This window comes from Dreissena polymorpha, chromosome 1, assembly GCF_020536995.1.
Source record: "Dreissena polymorpha isolate Duluth1 chromosome 1, UMN_Dpol_1.0, whole genome shotgun sequence".
Classification (NCBI taxonomy): Eukaryota; Metazoa; Mollusca; class Bivalvia; order Myida; family Dreissenidae; genus Dreissena; species Dreissena polymorpha.
In genome coordinates this window covers 20911240-20937358 of record NC_068355.1, presented here as the reverse complement: position 1 = coordinate 20937358, position 26119 = coordinate 20911240, and the positions used below count along the sequence as shown (strand labels likewise).

The 26119-nt window shown below is 34.2% G+C and overlaps 1 protein-coding gene across 13 annotated transcripts in view; it reads left to right on the top strand.

The window, feature by feature from the left end:
- Positions 1–26119, top strand: part of LOC127873643 (nephrin-like) — a 169757-nt gene that overhangs the window by 48194 nt on the left and 95444 nt on the right. For 7 of the 13 annotated variants that reach the window (XM_052417622.1, XM_052417631.1, XM_052417612.1 and 4 more), the window contains exon 2: positions 5461–5569. The exons of 3 other annotated variants lie outside the window; for them this stretch is intronic. The gene's annotated coding sequence lies outside the window, so the exon portion shown is untranslated. Of the gene's footprint in view, positions 1–5460; positions 5570–5821; positions 5899–5967; positions 6085–20824; positions 20972–26119 lie in introns of those variants that run through there. 3 more of the 13 variants (XM_052417541.1, XM_052417594.1, XM_052417604.1) reach the window with 3 other exon arrangements.

Here is a 26119-nt window from a genome sequence, read left to right as displayed (position 1 = left end):
ATTTTGTAAATACGTGGATGAGTAAAACCTCCCTACTGAAAGCCAAACTGCTACTGCTAGACAAATTTATGGGGCTTTAAAATTTGAATAACCATCATCACCATCATCAGTTTGGATTTTGTCACTCTGGACTCTTTTTAAAGAAGCACTGATGCAGTAACAAAAAGATGAAGCGGATGTATATACTTACTGATTATAGCGATTTGGTGCAAGTTTTCTTTGTGTAAAAGCTGTAAATTTTAATTATATAACCATTTATTCTCTTTCATCTATACTGATAAGACGTGTAATAATTTTAAATGCAGCAGTAAGTGTTTAATTTGCTTATAATGGGGTTTATTTAAAATGACAGAGAAATTTAAACATTTTAAAATTGAAAACAATTTTTGTTAAGGGGATTGGTTTTGCTAAGTGACTAATTTGCAATTTCATGCTGTTATAGTGGCAACTTTTTGTAAGTCATGCAAGTGTATCCCATACCTCGATGAACCCGCAACGTATTGAACATTTATTAATATTTATATTATTTATAATAGCGTAGGCAGTTGAGTATTGTAGTGAAGATATTGCACCAGAGGAGATTTATGTATACCGAGAATGAGGGGGGGGGGGGGGGGTTACTATACCATGGAAAATGTCTAATAATGATATTTATTTTATTATGCTCACCCAAAATTTATTTTAGCGGGAGCATATAATCGCCGCTTCGTCTGTCTGTCCGTCCGTCCGTCTGTCCGTCTGTGCACAATTTTTGTCTGGGCCATTTCTCAGCAACTAATGACCAGAATTCAATAAAACTTAATGTGAAGCTTCACTACCAAGAGGAGATGTGCATATTATCGGCGGGTTCTGGTCGGATTATTTTTCACAGAGCAATGGCCCTTTGATATTTTCCATTAACTGTACATAAAGTGCAATTCTTGTCTGGGCTATTTCTCAGCAACTAATGACCAGAATTCAATGAAACTTTATGGGAAGTTTCACTACCAAGAAGAGATGTGCATATTATTTTGGGTTCTGGTCGGATGATTTTTCACAGAGTTATGGCCCTTATGAAATTTTCCATTAACTGTACATTATTATAGTGCAATTCTTGTCCGGGCTATTTCTCAGCAACTAATGACCAGAATTCAATAAAATTTAATGTGAAGCTTCACGACCAAGAGCAGATGTGCATATTATCAGCGGGTTCTGGTCGGATGATTTTTCACAGAGTTATGGCCCTTTGAAATTTTCCATTAACTGTACATTAAGTGCAATTCTTGTCCTGGCTATTTCTCAGCAACTAATGACCGGAATTCAATGAAACTTTATGGGAAGCTTCACGACCATATTATCAGCGGGTTCTGGTCGGATGATTTTTACAGAGTTATGGCCCTTTAAAATTTGAAAATTTCTATAAAAAAATTATTGTCCTCCCAACTACTGTGCCCTCAAGACGTTTCCTTTCATCTGAATATATAGTGCAATATTGTGACAAAAAAAACCTTTGGGGAGCATCACCCGTCTCCGACGGTTTCTTGTTATACCAAACAAATTTAATTACAAACTAGGCAGACCTGCAGATTTTAAATGAAAATCAAGCCCTCATCAACATTTAGTTTTTTAATGGGTTTAAATTAGCATGGCTACCTATTTGTAACTTCAACTGAATATTCCTGGGATATGTATAACGTTCCAATATTATGGCATATTCAAGTTTTTTTTTCCTTCTTTACAAAGTTCCCATAAAAGTATTTTCCCAATTGCAGAAAAACTACAAAATTCCTAATTGCCATATGAAAAAATCCCAAAAGGCACGAAAATCGTGTAAATTTTGTTCCAAAAGTGCAATATCTGTAAGAGAACAAATAAAATTAGCACCGAAACTGAACATTACAAGCCAAAAGGCATGTTAATCCATATTTAAATTGGTTTGGGCAATTAATACTATGCAATTAAAAAGACCCATTATTCCCAATCTGGAGATTTTACTACGAGATTTTTCCTAATTTTAGGGGATTTCATGCAATTTTTTTTCCAATAAGTAACGCATTATGTTACCGGTACTTTTTACACTTGTTAAAAAAAAATCGTTGTATTAATATTATATAAGGATTGGAATATGGAATTTGAACGTGGGAACTTCACATAAGAGTTTTATAATAATAATTAATTACTGTACTCCTATTTCATTTAATAGTAGCTAAAAAAACTAAAAAACCTTGACTCATACCGTAATTACTCGATGTTTTCGGACACCCTTTTTTTTAGCAAAAATTATTATTTTTCGTGACTTAATTTTCGGACACACAAGTTTTTGTCCATAATTAATGTCTCTAAGTTTTCGGACAGTATATTTTACAGTGCTAGTTGACCAAATTTTTGTCCTGTTTTCGATATCTAATTACACTGCCATCATGGGGTTTTACAACCAGATTAACATCATAAATCATGGCAGGTGCAACGGACCATTACATTTGCGTTTTGGGGTTAATAACCTTGAAAACCGGTAATAAACAATGGTTTTGCCCGTTAGCATAAGCATTATGACAATTATGACAATAGGGTAGTGCCTATTAACAGATCAATTTTCTACAGCAATGGTACTACCCCTTCTCAGTAAAATAACTGACAAATACTAAACGCTTCAAAGTGTGATACACCCTATTGAAAGTTTTACGAACAATGGAAGGTGTTAGCCAACAACTATCGGAAATGAACAAACAAAGAATTCATAGTTTGCTTTTTTATTGCGTTAATTACAGGTTCATACTAGCGAGTATCGGTACATCACATGCTCATCTTTGAACTCTTTGGTCAAAGTACAACCTTGTAGTAACTTTCTGTCAAATGTATAAAGCATTTAAAATGATTTAAAATGCAGTGCAAACATATAAAACTGTCATTTATAATATACGGCATGGTACTTTACAAGCGCGTACTATTACCGCTAGTTGTTGATACAATTGACGCTATTTTCGGACACTTCAATTTTCGACTCAAAGTTTTCGGACACCTGTATTTTGTGAATAATTTTGTATCTAAGTTTTTGGACACGAAAAAAAAAAATTATTTTTAAATGTCCGAAAACATAGAGTAATTACGGTATTTGTTGTTCAAAAAATTGCATGATTGCATTTAAGAAAAGTCTTCCTTTGAAATTTAAAATGAAACAGAAATCCCAAGAAAACGGGTACAGTTGCCGAATTAGCAATTTAAAAACAGCTTATATCCACTACGAGTTATATTTTCAGAATTAAACAGTTCTTTGCTTAATCTCATCATTGTTTAAACTATTGGAGAAAAAAAACATATATACTTAATGCATAACAATATAACAGATAAAGGTCACTCTTGAAAGTCAAAGGTAAAATATAAGATTTCAAGCCACAATCCTATATGCAGTTTAATTTTGTCCAACAAATAATTTGGCACTGATTTGCAGGTCTGCCCATATATAAAGATGCAGCGGAATCTGTAAATTAACTATAAAATACATGCACACTTGGCATCAAAATGTTAAACATACTAATAAGGTGTGTTACGCTCAAGAACGAGTACATCAAACTAATGATTGGACTTAATTGGCTTATAAAAACATAAAAAATATTTTAACTACAATTATTTTATTTATAATTTGTTATTGACACACTCAACAGTCACAAAATTGTAAGATTTGTCCACCATTAAATATCAGCTTTGTAGCAGATCAGGGTTTTCGCTGCAGATCGCCATTGTCGCAATTAGGGACAAAGTTACGAAAGTGGCGATATTTTTTACAGCGTGGAGAATTTTATTCCTGACACTATTATTGTAGTCTGTGCTTATCTTTATAGCAAGAAATCTGGTCTGGTACATTACAATACATCCGTGATAAAAAATGTGCCTTCTTCCGAGGTACTTTTATTTGTAATTCTTAATAATTGCTTAATAAACTAACTTACGTCTGAATTAGATTTCTTATAGAAATTTATGTCCCCAGATGGGCCTTTGTATAGTGTCCTACAGCCGTTACCATAAATCATGTAGTGAAATCGGAGATGTTTTTTCAAATACACTGTAAACATTAAATAGGAAAACTTCTCACTATTTGTTAGTTGTTGAAAAAGAATTGTTCAATGTATGTTTCTCAAAAGATGACAGTTTCTAATGAATTTATGGCCATAATTCATAGATAGGTTTCACAAATTCTTAATTCTGAATGGCTGATTATCTCAAAGTGAGTGTGTGAACATGTTCAAGTGAGTGCACTTGATATCATATCGCATTATAAAGAAAAGGCAGATTTAAATGTTACTGTTCAAATATTCTGTTGAAAGATGAATTCGTTGCCCTTATGCAGGTATCTTTAATGCAGATACAATAAAGAATTGTTATGTAATTTTCCAATAATGCACTAAAACCACATTTACTCATATGTTGCTAAATTATTCATTATTCCTATTTGGTGTTTTGCCGTTATGGAACATAATAATAATCAAATGAAGTTTGAGATATCTTTAGTGGAATGAATACAAAAGTACTGTTTATCATGTTTAATTTGTAATCACTTCAAGATTTGTGATATATTTGTAAATTTTGGGCATTAAGAAATTAGATTTTCATCTTGCCCAAATTTCAGCAACTTTTGTGGAGGCCAAGGTTAAACTGTAACCAAGCAATTTTTTACTTGTTCCAGGCTAAAGATTATAAGATTTAATGTCAGGTGACCAGTGAATTTGTATGCCCCCGGATCGATAGATCGGGTGTATATTGTTTTTGGCCTGTCTGTCTGTCATTCTGTCCCAAAACTTTAAGGTTACAGTAAAGTTTTGCAATAACTTTTGAAATATTTAACATAGCAACTTGATATTCGGCATGCATGTGTATCTCATGGAGCTGCACATTTTGAGTGGTGAAAGGTCAAGGTCATCCTTCAAGGTAAAAGGTCAAAAATTTAAAACTTTAATATATTAAAGTTTTGCAATAACTTTTGAAATATTGAACATAGCAACTTGATATTTGGCATGCATGTGTATCTCATGGAGCTGCACATTTTGAGTGGTGAAAGGTCAAGGTAATCCTTCAAGGTCAAAGGTCAAAAATTTAAAACTTTAATATATTAAAGTTTTGCAATAACTTATGAAATATTGAACATAGCAACTTGATATTTGGCATGTATGTGTATCTCATGGAGCTGCACATTTTGAGTGGTGAAAGGTCAAGGTCATCCTTCAAGGTCAAAGGTCAACAAAAAAGCGATGCATTAGGGGGCATTGTGTTTCTGACAAACACATTTCTTGTTTTTTTTTAATTATCGTAATTTATGCCTTATGCTCATTAGTTGAAACTTTTTGGACAAAGAAATGTGTACTATAATAAGGCAATGACAAGCAGAAATTCTCTGTTTTGTAATAAATATCATTTTGTTAAAAATTTACCACCCAAACTGCTCCAATTATATTCCTTTTAAATCATGTTTGTCTCTTTTCTTTGCAGAGGTTTTGTGTGGTTGATAGTTGACTGACAGGAAGCCTTTACAGAGTACAATATACCTGGTTCCCGATGGATGACAAGTTTTCGCTTCATTTAAAGTTTATTTAAAAAGGTAATTACCTAGTTTACAGGCAGGCATTGACCCCATCAACCATGGTTGTTGATTGCTTAATTATCATGATTATCTTTCAGTAGCGTTTAACTCCTCATGATTGGATCACACATGTCTTAGTCTTGTTGTCTACGAAAATATGATAGCTTAGAATAGTGTTATCTATTTTAGTCGAGATAACATTTTTGAGTAAATAAATGGTTGATAAGACGTTTTGAGTGATATAGTACGGGCTTATCGCTCATGCTATCATTTTCAAAAGAAACATGACAGCTTTGTCCATCATTGCACTATATCAACCAATCAACACAATGGAAGCTAACGGCAAGGTGCAGTGATAAAATCTTGTAATTTTTGATATGGTAAATTTATGTAAATACATAGGTTTTTAATGAGAGTTACAAAAATTATTTTAAAAGAATTTAATAAAGTTAGGAACAGTATTAAGTGGTGATGTGATTATATCTTGGTGTTGGATCGGATTTTGTTAACAAAGACTGTGTTTGTTTTGAATGGTTGGTTAATTATATGTAATATATATGTAAATAAAATTTGGCTGTTGTAACAGTTTTTTAACAGTTGACTGACAGCTTTTGACTTTGAGATTATTTAAACATTGACATCAAAGAATTTTTTTTATCGCAATTAACCAAATGTAGCTAACTGTTGTGATATAGTTGTGTTAGAGATAATTATAGTAAACTGGTATTATAAGGGAATATTTTTGGTATCTATAAACATTTAGGGATTAAAATGTTTATAGATAACATATTTAATACATTCTTTTGTGGTCCTTGTGACGGGATTTGCACAATTCCTATGAAACAAATCTGGATAATATTGAGACGTTTGCAACAAAATAGATTATACCTATTTATTTAAGCTTGATTGCATAGAAAGCCTCAGGCTTGTTGAAATGCTCTTGAGTCTGTTTCCTGGGACTAGAACCAGTACTTGGTGGCTATGGGGAAGATCTAAAAGAGTGCTCCCACGTTGGTGATCGAACTGGAGACCTCCTGGTAGCTAGGTAGACACCATTCCAATTATGCCATGGCGATCTGACAACAAAATACAAGATGGGCTTGCAATTAAAAGTTTGTCAACAACCTTTTACTAGGTTTAATTTCCAGTGCATTGTCTGAAATTAGGAAGTGTTGGATTAACCCTTTCAGTGCTGGAACCGAATTTTGAAGGCCTTTGCAAACAGTTTGGATCCAGATGAGACGCCACAGAACGTGGCATCTCATCAGGATCCAAACTGTTTGCTATTCTGATAGTATTCTTTGAAAAAAAAAAGAAGAAAATGCTAAATTTCAGCAGACAACATTTTAGCAGACGACAAATTTCCAAGCATGCAAAGGGTTAACTACTTTTTCCTGCAATTTGGTGAGATTTAATAGTTTTAAATGTTTGTGTTATTTTCTCAAGGCAATTGTGAATGCACTGATTGAAGTCTACGGCGGTCAAAGGACATAGGTTTCTTTGGATTTTGTTCAAACATGGTGCTTTCCAGCTACGACTTCGTGATATTTTATCTAACTTTGTTTTCAATACCTCATAGAAAAATATGTAAGAAAAATAAAACCTATATTAATTGTAAATATATTGATTCATTTCAAATGCTTCTCTGTGCATGTTTTATGCTACTTCTATAATACTAGCTACTTCAAAGAAAAATTTGGTAGTAAAGATTGTTTCTTGAGCTGAGATATAAATACAGTTTGCTACCGGTATATAATACACAAAAATTGCAATATTTAAAATTAGTAATGAGACTTTGCCATATGTAAATAATTATAATATTGATATAATTACCGTATATTGTCAGACTCACTGGTAATTTTTTATCTGTAAAATGTGCAGGTGTTAACGACAATACTTGATGGTGGAATACCCTACAATTTGCTGTTTATATTAATATTTATATGTACATTAGTAAATTAATATTCACCATGAACAATTATAAATAGACAGATAAAACTTGTAATATTAAATCCCAAAGAAAATATGCGGCAATAAATAAAATGACCTTTGTGTAAACATGAAACATGCAATTAAATTCTGTGACTGTAATGTCTTACTTTAAACCTATTCATTTTAGCATGATTGAATAGAAAGCCTGAGGCTTATTTGAAACACTCTTTAGTCTGTTCCCTTGAACTAGATCAGTACTTGATGTCTATGGGGGGTATCTAACGAACCTGTGACCTCCCGAACACGCGGCGGACACCATATCCACTGCACCACTGCGCCCTGTAATGTCTAGTAATAATGATATTTTGTAACATCATTTCAACAACTTGATGAAATTGTATTTATAATCTTAAGTATTGACAAGCCTAGTATAGTAATCTTTCACAACAAGCAGTGACAAAATTAACTACCGTAAATTTGCGGCCATAAGTCGACCTAAAAACGCTCCCAAAATTGACTTTAAAAGTCAACTCGACTTATGGATGAGGTACTAAATAAAAATAAAAAATAAACATATTTCTGTGCCTTTTTTTAAAGTAATAAATCTCCAAAGCGGAAGAAAAATGACTGTTTACGGTAAGGCTGACTCGTCTTTTACTTAAATGTCCGCCGATAATAAAATACTCATGTTTACATTGGTTTTTAATGCAATAATCTTCGTAATAAGTCCAAATAAAAACATGTAAAAATAACTTCGAAAATATTAAATATTTGTGAAATACGGTAAAGTGGCGAAAAATAAAAATAGCAATTTGTCTATCGATACATCGTCCGTTGTCTTCTAAGAACAATAGAAAATCGACTGCTGACACTTGTACCCATTTAAAGTTAATCCGTGTAAATACAATCTGTCAACAGGTGCAGATGTCTTTATGCCACCAATTATCGCTTCTCGGCCTTTTGACTAAGATCAAAGTGTAAAGTGTAGTGTTGGCATCCTTTCGATCATTTGTCTATAATTGCGTCACGCCTAAAATAGTTATCCGTTAATGATATGCACAACGGTTCTGCTGCAAACTACTTCTGACCAATCAAAAATAATTACTCGATTGGATACGCCTTTAACCAATCGCTATTGTTCAACTTCACATTGTATATTTTTTGATTGGATGAAGGTGTGGTTTCGTTGATTTATTCACAACTGTCCCACAATTAATGCATAATCGTTTCGTAAATATATAGATCTTATCTGAGTGAAGATTTCATTCATTGTTTGATTATAATAATATTACGCACTCACCCTGGATTATTAAAAAGTGTAATTGGACATATAAAATACACAATTACTTTCGATTATCTGCTAAGTATTATTAGAAAAGACGTTTTTCCAGTATGCAGAAAATATTCCTCGGGTATCTCGTGATTTACGAATATGTAACAGTCGAATAGCGAGCGATGCGAGTGTTGGTAAATTCACGTGTTTCACGCATAATGGCGAAAGCGTTGTTGATTATTTGAGAGCAAGTTACAATTATTTTGACCATATAATGAATTTCTGCGTTCAAGATTTTACCGAATTTTCACATCAATAGCACTAACATTTGAATGCAAAAATATATGCTCATAATATAAACGCTGAAAGTTATTACGTTAAATGGGTTAATAATTTTGATTTGTGAAGTATATATTAAGTTCGAAATAATGAATGATATGTTATTATGATTTTGAACAATAAAATATATTTTTCGTGATAATAAATAATTGAAACGTTGAATGTTTCATTTTAAATATATTTTTATTATTAATATCCCAAAAAATGTCAACTGCCGGTACAAAAGCCCTCAGAACCATGACTAAAACGTCACTTAAACATGTCCGAGATATTGAAGAAATTTACCCCCCGACTTATGGCAGAGTCAAGGCAAAAAACCAAGTTTTTCTAGCCACATTATACCCCTCGACTTATGGCCGAGGTAGACTTATGGCCGCGAATGTACGGTAGTATTTAATTGCTGATTTTAGTTTAAATGACCAACAAAAAACAATGTTTGCTGTTCTCACCGAATAAATCTCAGGATCAACAATAATAAAAAGTTTGTACACTTATTCATAAAAGTACTTTTAACGGTAGATTTTTTTTCAAACTAAAACACCTGTTTCAAGGATTATTCAGAATATCAGCATATTGTATTTAATGATATGAAGGAATGATTCCAGATTTGAATGTTTGAATTGTAATATCTGATTGAATGTTTGAATTGTAATATCTGAATAGAAAAATTGACAATTGGCTGTTGACTTTTTCTCCAAAGCACTGTCAGTGATTGATGCTGTATCACCACATGGTACAACAGAAAACAAACATCCCCCACAATGCATGAATGCCTCGGATGTCGCCCCATTTGACATGGGTTATTTGAAGTTGAGGGCAATTATTGACGGTTGCTCCTAGTAGTCCATCACAGGTGAATGGAGGTGAAAACATCGTTGGGAAGAGTCAACATTGAGTGTTTATTGAAAATTTACACAATGTTTTGTTTAATTGTCCAAGTATTGATGCTAGATTTCTGATAGGCCCAAGTCATAGTTTATAGGCTGGTTATTGTAATGCTTTTGTATAAATAGTGGAGGAGTTGAAATCCACATTGATTATATGTAATAAAAAGTGAATATACATTATATTTGCATCAACTTTGTGTGATATCTATATACATGTAGGGCAGTATCGTGCTCTTAATATGTTAACTTGCACTAAGGTCTATTAAAAAGTGTTTCACTCTAGAAAATACTGATTTTTATGTCCCCAAGTCTATACTGGGGGACCTATTGTTTTTGCCCTGTTTGTTGGTTTGTTTGTTTGCGTCAAACTTTAGAATTGGTCACAACTTTTGCAATATTGAAGATAGCAACTTGATATTTGGCATGCATGTGTATCTCATGGAGCTGCACATTTTTAGTGGTGCAATGTCAAGGTCATCCTTCAAGGTCAAAGGTAAAATATAGGGGAGGGGGGAACATAGTGTTTCACAAACACATCTTGTTTTACTATATATTTACAATTTTTTATATTTGAGAAATCCACAGCAAAATCCTGTAAAACATACATTATTTGAAAATGCATAAACACAAAAGCATGCATTCTTTTTACTGACTTGAGAGATTCAGGATACATGCAATCCTGGGCAATCAGGAGTTAATTCCTTCATTCCATGTTGATACAGATTCTGTGCATTGGTTGTGGTTGTTTACCTGCTAAGAACTGTCATGATCTCAATTTTACATTCATTATGTTGGCATCACAAATTTGCCTGGTGTCAACACCACACAAACAGTAGGTCATTTTGCAATATTTAAGGATTAAAAGACCCTACCTTAAATCAGAAAAAAAGGATCAGATACGCCCTTGTAACAACTTGGATGCTGTATGACATGTGACTCTCACATATCTTTGCCTATTGGCTCCCTGATGCCCCCACCCTCTGCGTTTTTTCTAACATTCTGCCCTCCCCACCCCTGAGGAGCTGTAATGGAGCAGCATATTGTTACATTGTGATCCAGTTTTGACATTGGAGCCAATTATACCTTTATCACCTCCAAGCAGCATTAATTTGATAAGCAGGTCCCTTGTAAAATCGGTAATTAAGTTGATATCATGGAGGGTCAGATGACAGTTTGTTGGCTGGTATAGAGGAGGAGGTAGGCGGAAGCATGTGTCAGCAGTCTCTTAGTGGGGAAATGTTGTCATACTTTTCATTGGCAATTATGGCTGTGTATAACAAGTGAATTTAAAATTGTTTCGTTTACATAAAAAAAAAAGTACAAATTTAGTTGCAAACTGTTTTTTTTTATAGTTTAAAGTGTGTTGACAAATGCATCAGTGCTATTGGAGAGGGTTCTGTGTTAATTACATTGTGGATGTCTGGGGTATGTTAACATTAACCCATTTATGCCTAGCGTCTAGAAAAAAGGCCTTTGCAAACAGCGTAGACCCAGATGAGACGCCGCATGATGCCGCGATGCGGCGTCTCATCAGGGTCTGCGCTGTTTGCATAAATGAATTTCTGTAAGAAATATTCTAAATATAGAAATAAATATACTAGAAATCCCTAATTTTGGAAATAAATTGATCCAATTTAGAAGGATGGGAGAGTCCACTAGACATAAATGGGTTAACACGTAAGTTAGATTGTTTATATTCGTTAATGTTGCTCCCAAACTGACAATTGATTAGTGTTCATATATAATATTGTTTATTACTGTATTAATTCTAGAAACCAAAAAAAGTTACATAAGTAACAATTTTGGATTTATCATCTTTGATAATTTTAGTACTATTTGAAACAGTGAATTACCAATTTAAAGTTTCTGATAGTTTTATTCAAATGCAGGAATGCATATAATTGCCTTACTGAAATAATTATATATAATAAACAATATTATAATTTTTGTTTGGAACATAATTATTATAGTAGAGACAATAATAATATTACAATAGTATTGTCACAGTATTCTGCCTTCTAAGGAAGCCAAGTAGCAGTATCTTCTATTAGTTTGATATGAATTCCGGTGTTCAATTGATTTATCATCAACACAGTCTTTAACATTTCTAGAATCAAGAAATAAGTCAATAACTTTTCACTGATTTTTACCTCAATTGAGGCTGAACAAAGGTACAACATTGATTTCTAGTGTTGTAAAATTAACTGGTATTGACCCCTGCAAATTAAGCCTCATGTAGTGATGGGATGAGGAGACTGAGGAGACACCTCTCTACATGTTGGAGACTTTTCTCCTATAATTATCTAATTTATCATTGTACTTGTACATGCGGCCTAGAAGTTCTTAACTAGGTTGGTCTTTTGATGAAATACTGATGAACTGCATGAACTAGTGAGATGCATTTACAGACCTTGTAAAGAAATCAAATGTTCTGCTGCGTTATGGTAGTGCTTTAATGATTGCTTCAATATTTCAGATCGGGAATGTTTGTTAAATTTTAAATGGAAATCATGGTAGAAACTAGCAATGCGTCCACAAGAAAACAAATCCCAAGCATTCTACTTTTTTGACAAAACTCATCTAGTGCTAACCTGACAGTACCAAAATATGAAGGTGCACAGGTGAATGGATGGAGAGATGGGCAGGCAATGGCAATTCAAAATGCCAAATTCTAAAATAAAAGTAGCTTCTCAGCTTAAATAAGGAATCACAGAATAAAAAAAAACATTTTATTTTCTGTTTTATGTACTTTAAAAAAAAATAGGTTTCTTGACCTATTATATTCGTCTACATTTGTTAAATTTCTTTAAGTGATTTAAAAATAGCATCATTTTATGAGAAGGATTTTTTCTTGTTTTAGTTTCAAGTATGGGGAATGTCGACTAAAGAAATACTTTTTTATGTTTGTTTTTTTATAAATTTTCTGTGACACAGAACAGCAAGCTTTATGGTTTTCATTGAAACTTGAGTGGTTATAAAAAAATTATATCTGATTCTATGAAGATTGGTTAACATAAATGGAAACCAGGGAAATAAATAATCTGTAAGGTTAAGGGAAAACTATTTTCATTAAAAATTGATTGATGTTGTTAGTGTTGATTATCATTTAAACTGTTTATTTAAATTAATTTAATCTGAAATTGCTCATGAAATACACTTTGACATACTCATCAAAGGGAGCTATGAACTAGCCATGCATGATAATGTTTGTAGATATACAGGTACATATAAAAATAAGAATATATGAGTCATTCATGACATTGCAGTAAATGTTGCAACCTTGAAATTTAAGTTTTTGTTTTCTGATAATATTTTAGTATTGTTAATTTTGAAGCATCAAGAGTTACTGACTTTGTTTCAAAGCCCTGCACCATACTTTCTATTCACAGAAAAAAAAAGTTATCTTCATTTGACAATCTGTCAGACATTGAGGTTGACAGCTACAAATGAATCACGCCCAGGCTCCTAATAGAGAGCACTCATGTATAGAGTTGGCACTGACCCCAAATAACCTCGCATCTCAATGATCCCTAAATGCAGCGCTAATTGCTTTCCAGGCCCAGAATAAACCAATCAGAAAACAGGAAATTATTCACTCCCGTCCTAGAAAACTGAAACATGTGTTAGACTGTTTCCACTTACAATTCATTTCATACCTAATACCCCGCTTCTGCAATTATTTTCATGCAAATAACAATAGTCTTTGACCAATTCTTTGTCCCCGTGGCTATAATTGCAGAAATAACCGAAATAAATGTTTTCTTGGGACAAATTTATTGCCGCAAGTTTGTAAAGGAGCAACACAATTAGACTCTCGCGTCCAGAGAGGGTATGTGCCACAAAAGTAATCAGGACTGCATTAATTCTCATTTTCACGGTATTATCTTCTCATAGTCAGTGACTTTATATGGTCAAAATCACCATCATAATGATTATTTATTGGAAAAAAAAGACCGTTTGCTCATTAATTAAGACATGAAGAATTTGTCTATAAATCACCAGAACCATCTTGGAAGTGTGGCCAACTATGATTGTTCATTCTTGTCTCAATGGGGACAGAATAAAATTAATTGACTTGTTTATTTCACTGCCTTGAATTCTCTTTATAACAATTGTTGTATTTGTTCACAAATACGTTTGATGTACATTATTATTATAATATGTGTGTGTTAAAAAGAAAATAGTCCAATGTAAGCTTAAAGGATCAGTTAGCAAATCCCTTCAGAGAAATTTTTAAGTTGTGGCCCTTGAATGATGTTAAATTGCTAGTACATAAAAACACATTATAATTAAAAGATCGGCTGGGCATGAAGTGTTATAAGAATATTTGAATGTGATTGAACTTTTGTCCCCTACTTGTTTCACCAGAGGGGACTTATGGTTTTCGCTCTGTGTGTCTGTCTGTCTGTCTGCGAGTCTGTCACACTTTTCTGGATCCTGCAATAACTTTAAAAGTTCTTAATATTCTTTCATGAAACTTGAAACATGGATAGATGGCAATATGGACATTATGCAGGTCATTTCATTTTGTTCCTATGTCAAAAATTCTGGTTGCTATGGCAACAAATAGACTAGAAATACTGCTGAAAATGGTGGTTTTCTGGATCCTGCGATACATTAAAAGTTCTTCATATTTGTTTATGAAACTTGAAAGATGGATAGATGGCAATATGGACATTATGCACGTCATTTCATTTCGTTCCTAAGTCAAAAATTCTGGTTGCTATGGAAACAAATATATTTTTTTTAAATAATCTGACAATGGTGGAATTTCTGACAATGGTGGAGCCGGTAGGGGACATACATTGCTTGGCAATAGTATTGTTTAATTTGATTGGTCTTTGTTTGGCAAGACAAGATTATCTCTTGGTTTGTAGCCCGACATCTAAATAAGCAAAACAGAGAATTACTTTATTTAATGGCTTACTCATTGTAATCTGACGAAAGATGTGGAAGGCTTCTGCTCGGAGCGTGAAAGAGGAAATCAATTCCTAAATGAAGAAATTTAGCAATTAGATAACCAATCCTTTAGTAATTGGTGTATGGTCCACATTTTGGGACACCTTGTTAATGTGAAAATTAATGATTTATCAGATAATGCTAATTGCTTGTTAGTGGCAAAGATATGCATTGTTCATTAGTTTAATTTTTTATCACAGAATGCAAGAAATAATGTACAGGAATGCATGGATGCATTGTTACCTTCTATCACCAAATGTGTTATTGTAAATGAATCATTTTTCATGCAGACCATGTTGAAATTATGTATATGAAACAATGCTATTAAAGTTATACTTATGTACACTGTTCTGAATTTTTTTCATTATAATTAATTCTTCATGTTTTATTTTTAACAAGATGATAAAATACATATGACCACCTTCTGTAGTATTGTGAATTTGTTTGGTGGAAGAGCTTAAAATTGCAAATAAGTTATAATAAAGTTGCAAGGGGAGATTGGCTTAAAAAAATTTCCCAGCACACCACAAGGTGTATTTAATCTAAATGTCTGTCATTTATATGAACTGTGAAAACTGCAGTGTGAAATCTGGTGTCCTGGTCTGTGGGGGTCTGACAGTGAACAACAAGGGACATCAAACCCCTGGTCTTGTAAACACTTGGGGATTTGGTTGTTTTTGACAGGTATTGTGGTCTTGGTGTTGTAGTGTTGATCCATTTCTTTGGATCAGCCTCCTTTCATCCATCATCAATGACAGCAACAATATTGTCAACATTTTAGTAATTTGCAAGTCTTGCAACTTCACTTCTTTATATGAATGTGTCACTTAAAAAGCTGTCATAGCTGAATTAACAGGAACAAGATAAATAACGAAAATTTAATTTAATCTTTTCGTTTTTATGCATTTGTGCAAAATGTAATTTTTAGCTCGGCTGTTTTTGGAGAAAACCCAGAGGTATTGTTATAGCCAGCTCGTCATCCGGCGTCTGCCGTCCACTGTTCGCGTTGTGTCAAAACCTTAACATAGGCTCCATAATCAAAGTGCTTCCACATACAACTTTGAAACTTCATATGTAGATGCACATTGATGAGTTCTACATGCCACACCCATTTTTGGGTCATTAGGTCAAAGTCAAGGTCACTTCTGACAAGCTTTCATTTATTAAAAACTGCACCCACAGCCGACCATTGGCACCTGCTATGCGGTGCTCTTGTTATTTAAAGAATGCAAAATATGCAGAATTTTTAATTGTAGCGTTTTTAAGATTGTCAAGATTTTCGGATGATGACACAGTATTAGAAACCCTTTGCAAACATCACAAGAGTAAATGAGGAATTTTAATGCATGATCAATTCATGCGAAATTAGCTGAGGTGTGATAATATTTCCGAAACGGACGGAACTCTGTAAAAAAAAAAAAAATATGAAAAACTTTGGTTAAACATTAATACCAAACTAGGACTAAGTAATAACTAAATATGGACTGGTTTATGTTTATTTAACTTCAATAGATAATTTAACTTTAAAATAAAATGGATTTTACCGACCAGTAAAACTGGCTTTCTTTGCTGGTGTGACATTACCTACTCCAAACTGTTTCTTAAAACCAGTTAAATATTGCACCAAGTTTTTGAGTGGTTGAATTGAATTTTCCTTGTTTCAATCCTTGTGATGAACATAAATTGAAATGTGGGAACCATGCGACCATTGCCTGTTCGGTGATTTGATGCGCATTAGTGACCAGCAGTAGAAGAAGCTATTACAACACTTTATCTTGACTTTACTCGCTACACATTTTCTTAGCGGGATCTCAATATTACAGCTCCCATTTAGAAAATTCAAGATAAAAAGCAAATATTAATACAAAATAAAGGCTATCACTTTCTTACTGATATGGCTGAAAAGAGAGCGGCATTTAAAAATTAAACAAAAGAAATTAAGAAACACTGTATTATGTGATTTTCCATGACTTTTTTATTAACAGTGATTGAATTTGTATCATTTAAAGTGTATTTTTACGCGGCATGGACACAGTTTCATTTCATGAGGATTTTTTTTTTAAATTAATAAAAAATCCAGTTTTTAAGTAAAATCAATTTAAATGATGCTATTATATATGCAAGTATATGTTTTAATTATAATTTGTAAAACTAGATAAATGCAACATATAAAACTGCATATTATGCACTTTTGATAAAACACAATTTATTCCCAAATTGATGTCTTATTCCCTATTCATATAATACAGTGTTAAGAGCATTAACGTAGAAAAATACCTGTTTCATAACAGACGCTGATATCTTGATTGTCATGTGATTACCCCTTCTGAGAGTAGTAATATTTTATATCACTGTTTAAATTGACATGAAATGTATTAAAAAAGTCACAAAGCTTTCTTCTCTTTTGACTGAAAGATTTCATAAAATGGGTTTAATTTAGTGGTTATTTTAATATGTTTAGAATTGTTTATCATTGAGATCGTTATCATAATAAAAATAAATTCTTTAGCAGTATTTTATATTGTTTGGATTATAATGAACAAGGTCCGGTAAAATCTGGTGTGGTCCGGTAAATTATTACAGTATTACATATCATTTTTTTGGTTTTTGGAGTCTTTGACACCTATTTGAAATTTGACAATTCATCAATGTGTGAACTGGTCTATGGCAAGCGGTTCGACGCATAATCCCAAGAAACTAGGTTTCTCATGAGAACCTAGGTTCTCAGAATGAGAACCTAGGTTCTCATGAGAACCTAGGTGTTCAAAGGAGAACCTAGGTTCTCATGAAAACCTTGCTTCTCATTTGAAAACTTGGGTTCTTGAAGCCATGTGCAATCTTAAAGCGAGAACCTAGGTTCTCATTCTAAGAACCTAGGTTCTCATGAGAAACCTAGTTTCTTGGGATTTTGTGTCGAACCGCAAGAAACTAGGTTTCTCATGAGAACCTAGGTTCTCTTTCTGAGAACTTAGGTTCTCATGAGAACCTAGGTTTTCAATTGAGAACCTAAGTTCTCATGAAAACCTAGGTTCTCATTTGAAAACTTGGGTTCTTGAAGACATGTGCAATCTTCAAGCGAGAACCTAGGTTCTCATTTGAAAACTTGGGTTCTTGAAGCAATTTGCAATCTTCAAGCGAGAACCTAGGTTCTCATTCTGAGAACCTAGGTTCTCATGAGAAACCTAGTTCTTGGGATTATGCGTCGAACCGCTAGAAACTAGGTTTCTCATGAAAACCTAGGTTCTCATTTGAAAACCTAGGTTCTCATTTGAAAACCTAGGTTCTCATGAGAAACCTAGTTTCTTGGGATTATGCGTTGAACCGCTTGCCATACTGGTCACTTGAACCAAACCAGGTCCTTGACGCGGGTCACATGATTAATTGCCCCATACTCCAGTGTCCATCTGCTGTGCCCCTTCTTGGGCCTGTGTAATCAATTAAAGCCCTTGGGTCATGAACAATCTGCCTGTTTTGGTTGCCTTGAATTCTTCGGTTTTCTTCCATCACTTTCATTCAAACATCTCCCAATATGGAAACAAATTATCTTACCGATGTTGAGCCTTAAAAATATTCATTCAATGAAATGGAACTATCAAAAGTGTGACTAAATTCTTGAAGACGAGTCTCTGCAAGAGTGTGAGCAGTTAATTGCATTTTCAAGTGGCAGTCTTCCTGTTGGCTGAATTCAGTCAACACAGCCATGGGTTTTTACTTGTACACTTGAACATGAGAAAAAAGCACAAGAAAACAAACACACCATCCCCTGCTTATGGAGATTTTTTTCTCCAAGACATATAAATGTTATTGCCTCTAAGAATTGCAATTATTTCCAGTGGGATTTTTAAAAGGGATGTGTAATCTGCTGAAGACAGCTAAATTATCCAACAGGGAATTTCAGACCAGTTATCAATTTCATCTAATGCACTTTTCTCTTCCTTTTGAATGCAGATTAAATGCCAATGGATGCATTTTCTTATGCATGGTAGTCAATGGTCATTGTCTCTAATACCCTAGAAGCAAAATCTGTTATCCCAAGGGATGAAAAAAAGAGTACTACTATGGCAATGGCAAACAGGTGCTACAGAAATATTAGCCATCAGACTCAAGTGTGAGAAATATGATATGGGGTATCATGGCCGCCCAGTGATCATTACCATTCTTGTGAAGAGTGGAAGGCAAATATGATCTTCATCTTGATTAAATACTGTCTGTCATGTGAACAGGTGTCAGTCCCAGTAATTAGCTAACTGGATGATTTAATGTGGATGAGACTGAGCTTGAATAACAGTGGTATAATAATGCTCTTTTAAGATTATGTGAATAGTGTGTTTTGTTGTCCCCTTTCGGTTTCACCGGAGGGGACTTTTGTTGGCGCTTTGTGCGTCTGTCTGTCTGTGAGTCTGTCGGTCTGTCACACTTTTCTGGATCCTGCGATAACTTTAAAAGTTCTTCATGTTTTTTTCATGAAACTTGAAACATGGATAGATGGCAATATGGACATTATGCAAGTCATTTCATTTTGTTCCTTCGTCAAAAATTCTAGTTGCTATGGCAACAAATATATAAAAAAATCTGACAATGCTGGAGCCGGTAGAGGACTTATATTGCTTGGCAATAGTCTTGTTATATCAATACTGTACCTTATTAATCTTAAAATACAACATTTTTCGCATAGTAATTTCCAAAGCAAATACACAATGTTTCAACCATGCTCTTCAGTTCATATTGTTTTCCATCACATTTCTTCCATTGGTTTAAAGAAAGTCTCAATTATGTCAATGATTATGTCTTTGAAGCATGTAGTTTTGGAAATGCAACAAACTTCTTTGGTTTCTAATATTAGTCTGAGTCAGAAGAAAATGGTACAAATGACAAAATAAACCCCATGCCTTAAGCATTGGCCTAAAATATTGACACCTTGATTAAATTCTTAATGTAACACACAAATAATTGTGGCAATCTTTTATTGAAAAATCTTCAGATGTGGTACAAGTGTTGAATCAGAGGTGATGCCCATTACTACTGGCTATTTGACATTGTAAAGATCCAGCACACCATCTTTCTTTTCAGATACAGTAATTGGTTGACCATTTCCTGTTATAATTGCCCTGATTGACACCAATATTGCCCACCTGTAGGGTAAGATATTGGTTCCCCACCCACCCCTTATGCAGTGTTATGGAGGATTAGGCATTTGCTAACCAGCTGAAAAGATCATAGTCCAACATCAAAGCAACCAATATTGAATTCCAAATGTTGAAAAATCAGGCATTTCAATATCATTGGTGCAGAAGCCAGTGTTTGCTAAACCATGATTGATATGAATTCTGTATTTGGATAATAACTGAACAAGGTGACATTTGGCTTATTATTTTCAGATTGATTTGATTTGTGAAATGTCAAGCAAATTTAAATTCAATAAGAGAACCTACCTATCCTCGCTGTAATCTTCATCCACTCAAAAACATAATTTACAAAAGAATGATTATAAAATATTGTAAATATATTGACCAATAGCATTGCAAAGTACTAAAACATAAAATAATTTTACATTTTGTTCCATTTGAGTAAATGTGTAATTTAATTGTTGCTATGTAAGGTTTTGATGTTATTTACCCTTTATTCTATTATTTTATTGTTTAAGTATGTTATTTGTGTTATTTGATAACTCAACACACATGTTGTGGGTAGACCTCACACCACTCACCAGTGTCCCGAGCATGCACCTGTTGTTGGGAAGAAGCCCACCTCAGGCATATCAGTTCTGACTGCCTACGCCCTCTCATTCATTGGAATGTTCCCAAACACAGTGTGCCATTACAGCAGAGGTGTACATGCCAAGTCTCTGTGTGTAAGGAACCATTGTTGTTTCCAACATAACATGGGGCTGGAGCTGCAGAACCATGTGCATTCTGATCTCTGTAGTTGGGGATGATCTGAAATGATGAGATCTATTTTAACTTTATGAAATATTGAGGTGTGATTGGAATTTACAGGAATACTGGATACCTTTAAGGGATTAATTACCAGGTGAGACCAATGAAAGCATCTTTGATTCCATTTTATGTAAGGTCTTCTTGAAAACTGATTTGTTTAGTCTTCAGGAACTGATGGCAACAAGATTGTGAACCACTCACATTTTGGCATTGCATTCCTTCAATGAAGTCTGCTTTAGTGGAAAAGAAATTGTAGATGTAGTGGTTCAACTAATCTGAAGTGGCAAAGGTATACCCAGCCTACATGTCTATCAGTCAGAATATCATTAATGTTATTGGCATCGCTCTATTTTTAGACATGATTACATTTTTATGCCAAAACATATTGTGCAGTATTAATTTAAACATTTCTTTTGAGAAAAAGCTTTTATCCTCGCCATAGGCGGAGGGATATTGTTTTGGCGTTGTCCGTCCTTCCATCTTTCTGTCCTTCCGTCCGTCTTTCCGTCCGTCCGGAGCCATATCTTGGAAGTGCTTTGGCAGATTTCATTGAAACTTGGTATGAGTATGTATATGGATAAGAGGATGATGCACGCCAAATAGCATTGTACACCATCTGTTAATAACAGAGTTATGGCCCTATGCATCTTGAAAAAATGCTTTTTTGAATTTCAAAAATAAGACTTTTGTGTCCAGAAGCATATTGGTGGGGGATATCAATATAACGAATTTGCTTGTTGATCTTATATTTTTATTGGCTCTGAGATGATTATTTCTGATATTTTAAGTTAGATTTCATCAACTGAACATTCACATACTACAAAATAACTCCCACATTTGAGAAACGCTAATAAAATTCAATTATCGATAACGCTAATAAAATTCAATTATCAGGTAACGATAATAAAATACAATAATCAGGTTACGAAGGTATTTAATTAGTGTTCAGAGGTATCTACATGTGAGTGACCCTAAAAGCATTATGACAAGAGTTCCTACCAAGTGTGGAAGGCTTTTGAGTAATTTTGAAAACTAGCTTAACATACCAGCACGAAACCTTGATTTTGTTCCCTATGTTTTTGTTCAGGAAGGGATCATGCATGAAGGTGTCGTGACTGATGACAATAATCACGCCATGGCATTATTGTTTTGCCAATCTTATCATCTACAAATCTGATAAGATCTCTTTGAATAGGACAAGGCAGACTGGGGTAAATGAAGATGAGTCTTCAACCTGATGTCTGAATGTCTATAGTGGCTATTATAACATGATCAGGGTATATTTCACTGTTTAATTTGATGAGGGTAACGAATAATGAGCTATTAACATGTATCAAGTGATATTCAAGACCTTAAGATATTTAAATGGCCATGTTTGAGGACTCGTGAAAAGGTATCCTTCACTTGTTTAGAATTTAGGAGAATTTATTTGTGTGTTTTTTCTGGCAACAGCTAGGAAGTAATATTAAGTTACAACAAAAAAACAAACATTAATTTATCTTGTCGCCATGGCGTAGCTGATGTATGTCTGCCTAGCCATCGGAAGGTCATGGGTTCGATCCCCACTGTGGGAGCGTTCTTGAGATTTCCCCCATAGACACCAAGTGCTGGTTCTAGTCCCAGGAAACGGACTTGAGAGCATTTCAAATAAGCCTTAGGCTTTCAATGCACCTGAGCTAAATAAATAGGTATAAACTGATTATTAATTTAAATACAGAAATGATGATTGGTGTCCATGTTAAAGTTGTACTTTAAACAGATTAAGTAACTATGTGAATGTTCAAGGCAAATACTGCAATTTGAAATAGAGCTGTTTTGAAGTTTGATGCATCAAAGACAACAAGTTAATTGAGAAGATTGATAAACAGAGTAAATAGGTCCGCTTACTCCTGTGGACCTTATTGTTGAAATTAATATCTGTAGTTGAGTTCCATGTTTAAGAAATGTATGCACTTAAAAAACACAATTTTAATGCTAAGCTTTGGTAATAATTATAAACTTAGTCAACTTTTGATAATCTGGAAAAGGGGACTGTAAAATACAAGGCTCAGATATCTTTACCAAGTGCTCACAATTTATTTTTGAACACTTTTAGCTCCCCTGTTTTACAATTAATATTTAGGCCAGACTTATGTGATGCCTTTGTTGATTTTTTAAAACACGAATTATAAGATGATTAAGGACCCCAAAAGTTGGAAGGGTGAAGAATACTGGTTTGATAACAAGATAATAATGGTGATATGTCTGGGACTAGTCAGCTGGAAATGAGAACTGTCTTCTACAGTGTATGCAACTGTGTCAGAGAGTGCCAGACTGAATACTAATTAAAATGTACAGAATTAAACTGTACAAAACATTAAGGCTTTTAAAATGTGTCGATGTTGAAGAGATGTTGGAGCTGGCTGGATATTGTATGTTTTTTTTTTAAGAGACACCAGATTTACACAGTTTTGGTTTGGAATAAAGCTTATGGAAAAAAAAAATAATAGTGCTTTTGTACTAAAGGTTTGGACTTTTCATATTATTATGCATTTTATATTCCATTGAACATGGTTATTTTTATGCCCCCCTTCGAAGAAGAGGGGGTATATTGCTTTGCACATGTCGGTCTGTTGGTCGGTCTGTCAGTCGGTCGGTCTGTCCACCAGGTGGTTTCCGGATGATAACTCAAGAACGCTTGGGCCTAGGATCATGAAACTTTATAGGTACACTGATTATGACTCACAGATGACCCCTATTGATTATGAGGTCACTAGGTCAAAGGTCAAGGTCACGGTGACCCGAAATAGTAAAATGGTTTCCGGATGATAACTCAAGAACGCTTGGGCCTAGGATCATGAAACTTCATAGGTAGATTGATCATGACTCGCAGATGACCCCTATTGATTTTCAGGTCACTAGGTCAAAGGTCACGGTGACCCGAAATAGTAAAATGGTTTCCGGATGATAACTCAAGAACGCTTATGCCTAGGATCATGAAACTTGATAGGTAGATTGATCATGACTCGCAGATGACCCCTATTGATTTTCAGGTCACAAGGTCAAAGGTCAAGGTCACGGTGACCCGAAATAGTAAAATGGTTTCCAGTTGATAACTCAAGAATGCTTATGCCTAGGATCTTGAAACTTTATAGGTAGATTGATTATGACTTGCAGATGACCTCTATTGGTTTCAGGTCACTAGGTCAAAGGTCAAGGTCATGGTGACCTGAAACAGTGAAATGGTTTCCGGATCATAACTCAAGAACGCTTATGCCTAGGATCATGAAACTTCATAGGTACATTGATCATGACTCGCAGATGACCCCTATTGATTTTCAGGTCATTAGGTCAAAGGTCAAGGTCACGGTGACCCAAAATAGTAAAATGGTTTCCCGATGATAACTCAAGAACGCTTATGGCTAGGATCATGAAACTTCATAGGTACATTGATCATGACTCGAAGATGACCTCTATTGATTTTCAGGTCACTAGGTCAAAGGTCAAGGTCACTGTGACAAAAAACATATTTAAACAATGGCTGTCACTACAACTGAGAGCCCATATGGGGGGCATGCATGTTTTACAAACAGCCCTTGTTATATTAATTTTGCCCTGTTGTGTTATCAAAATTGCAAAGGTATGCCTAACTTGAAATGACTTTAGTCAATAATTTTTTTATGTATTATAGCGGAAATTCAGTCAGCAGCTGAGGGAAGCACTTCACTCAAAATTGTTTTTGTTTAATTGTACAATTTATGATGGCAGACTTTAAAATTGGGGAACCTGCCCGCTGTTTGTAAGTGCATTTATAATATGCTTATTGTGGTTGAAGATTGAATAATATCTGGATGTTCAAGATGATGAGTCGATGGCAATAATTATAACGATAACCCCACCAAAATACACAGGTTAAACTAAACAAAAACATACAACAGGAATAATTTTCAAGTGAAGGATCATTGACATGATCAACATTCTCAACCTGTTGTTAGTAGAGGTAATAAATGTGGACCATTGATGAGACTGGAGTCTGTTGAATATTGAGAAATATTGTTCAAAATGCCATTAAAAATGAATCTCTGAGAGTTGTGAAGTGTAATAGTCAGCGTTCTGGATTGGGTTTGTTCCAATGCCAGCAAACAAATAGCCCCCTATCAATATTATAGCAATTAACATGGGGGTATATGTTTGTGTGTTGCTCTAACTAAATGGGTTGCTGTGCATGCCTCACAGAGCATTCTTTATCAGTGCTGGTACAATAGCCAGGGAAGTGCTCCATTTTCTATGTGGCACTTAGACCTAAAAATAAGGGAATACTTCCATGCAGAAATGTCTGCTATAAAGGGGCAATACCTGCATGGAGAACTGTCAGACTTAAAAGGGCATATCTACATGCCAAATATACTTAATATACATTAAAAATAATTCTTGGTGCAATTAAGTCATTAAGTTTTGCTGGTTATTTTCAAGTGTGAACAGAGCATGAGCATGCAAACAATCCAGAAGACCCAATGCTCCATTTCCTAAATGGTAAACAAAGCACTTTTCTCAGAATGCAAATCTTATTTCCATAAAGGTTAACATGTAAGGCGGTGGGTGTGGTGAGCCAGTGCACTATACAGGTATGTGGAATAGCAGGATTCTATGTGTGGCACTCTGGCATTGTTAAGCAGAACAATACCCATCCTGTGCATCAACTGATCAGGCTTAATGACGGGGAACGATCACTGGGAAAGTGGAGAGTCCTGTAGGCAAATGTGCACAGTGATAAGCATGGGGGTTAATGCATCGGTAGCAAATTACAGAAAAATAAGGGTCTTTTGTGCATTATCCATATGACTTGGGGTATTGTAGACCAAATGAAATCCTAGAAATGGTGCAATCATGATAAAAAAAATCTGGATATGAATTTCAAAATAATGTTAAATCCAGAATTTTTTCCATGAAACTTGCAACATGGATAGATGGCTATATGGACATTTTGCAAGTCATTTCATTTTGTTCCTACGTCAAAAATTGTGGTTGCTATGGTAACCAAAAAAAAATAATCTGAAAATGGTGGAATTTCTGACAATGGTGGAGCCGGTATGGGACCATATTGCTTGACAATAGCCTTGTTCAAGTTAATGTGTGTTTTTATTCTGCTGATCACCTGATAAAGCTCTTCTGGTATGATCGTTCATATGTTTAAATGCATCATCATATTTTGTAGTTAATTATGTTAATATTAATTTTCATCTTTAAAAATAAACGTCTGACT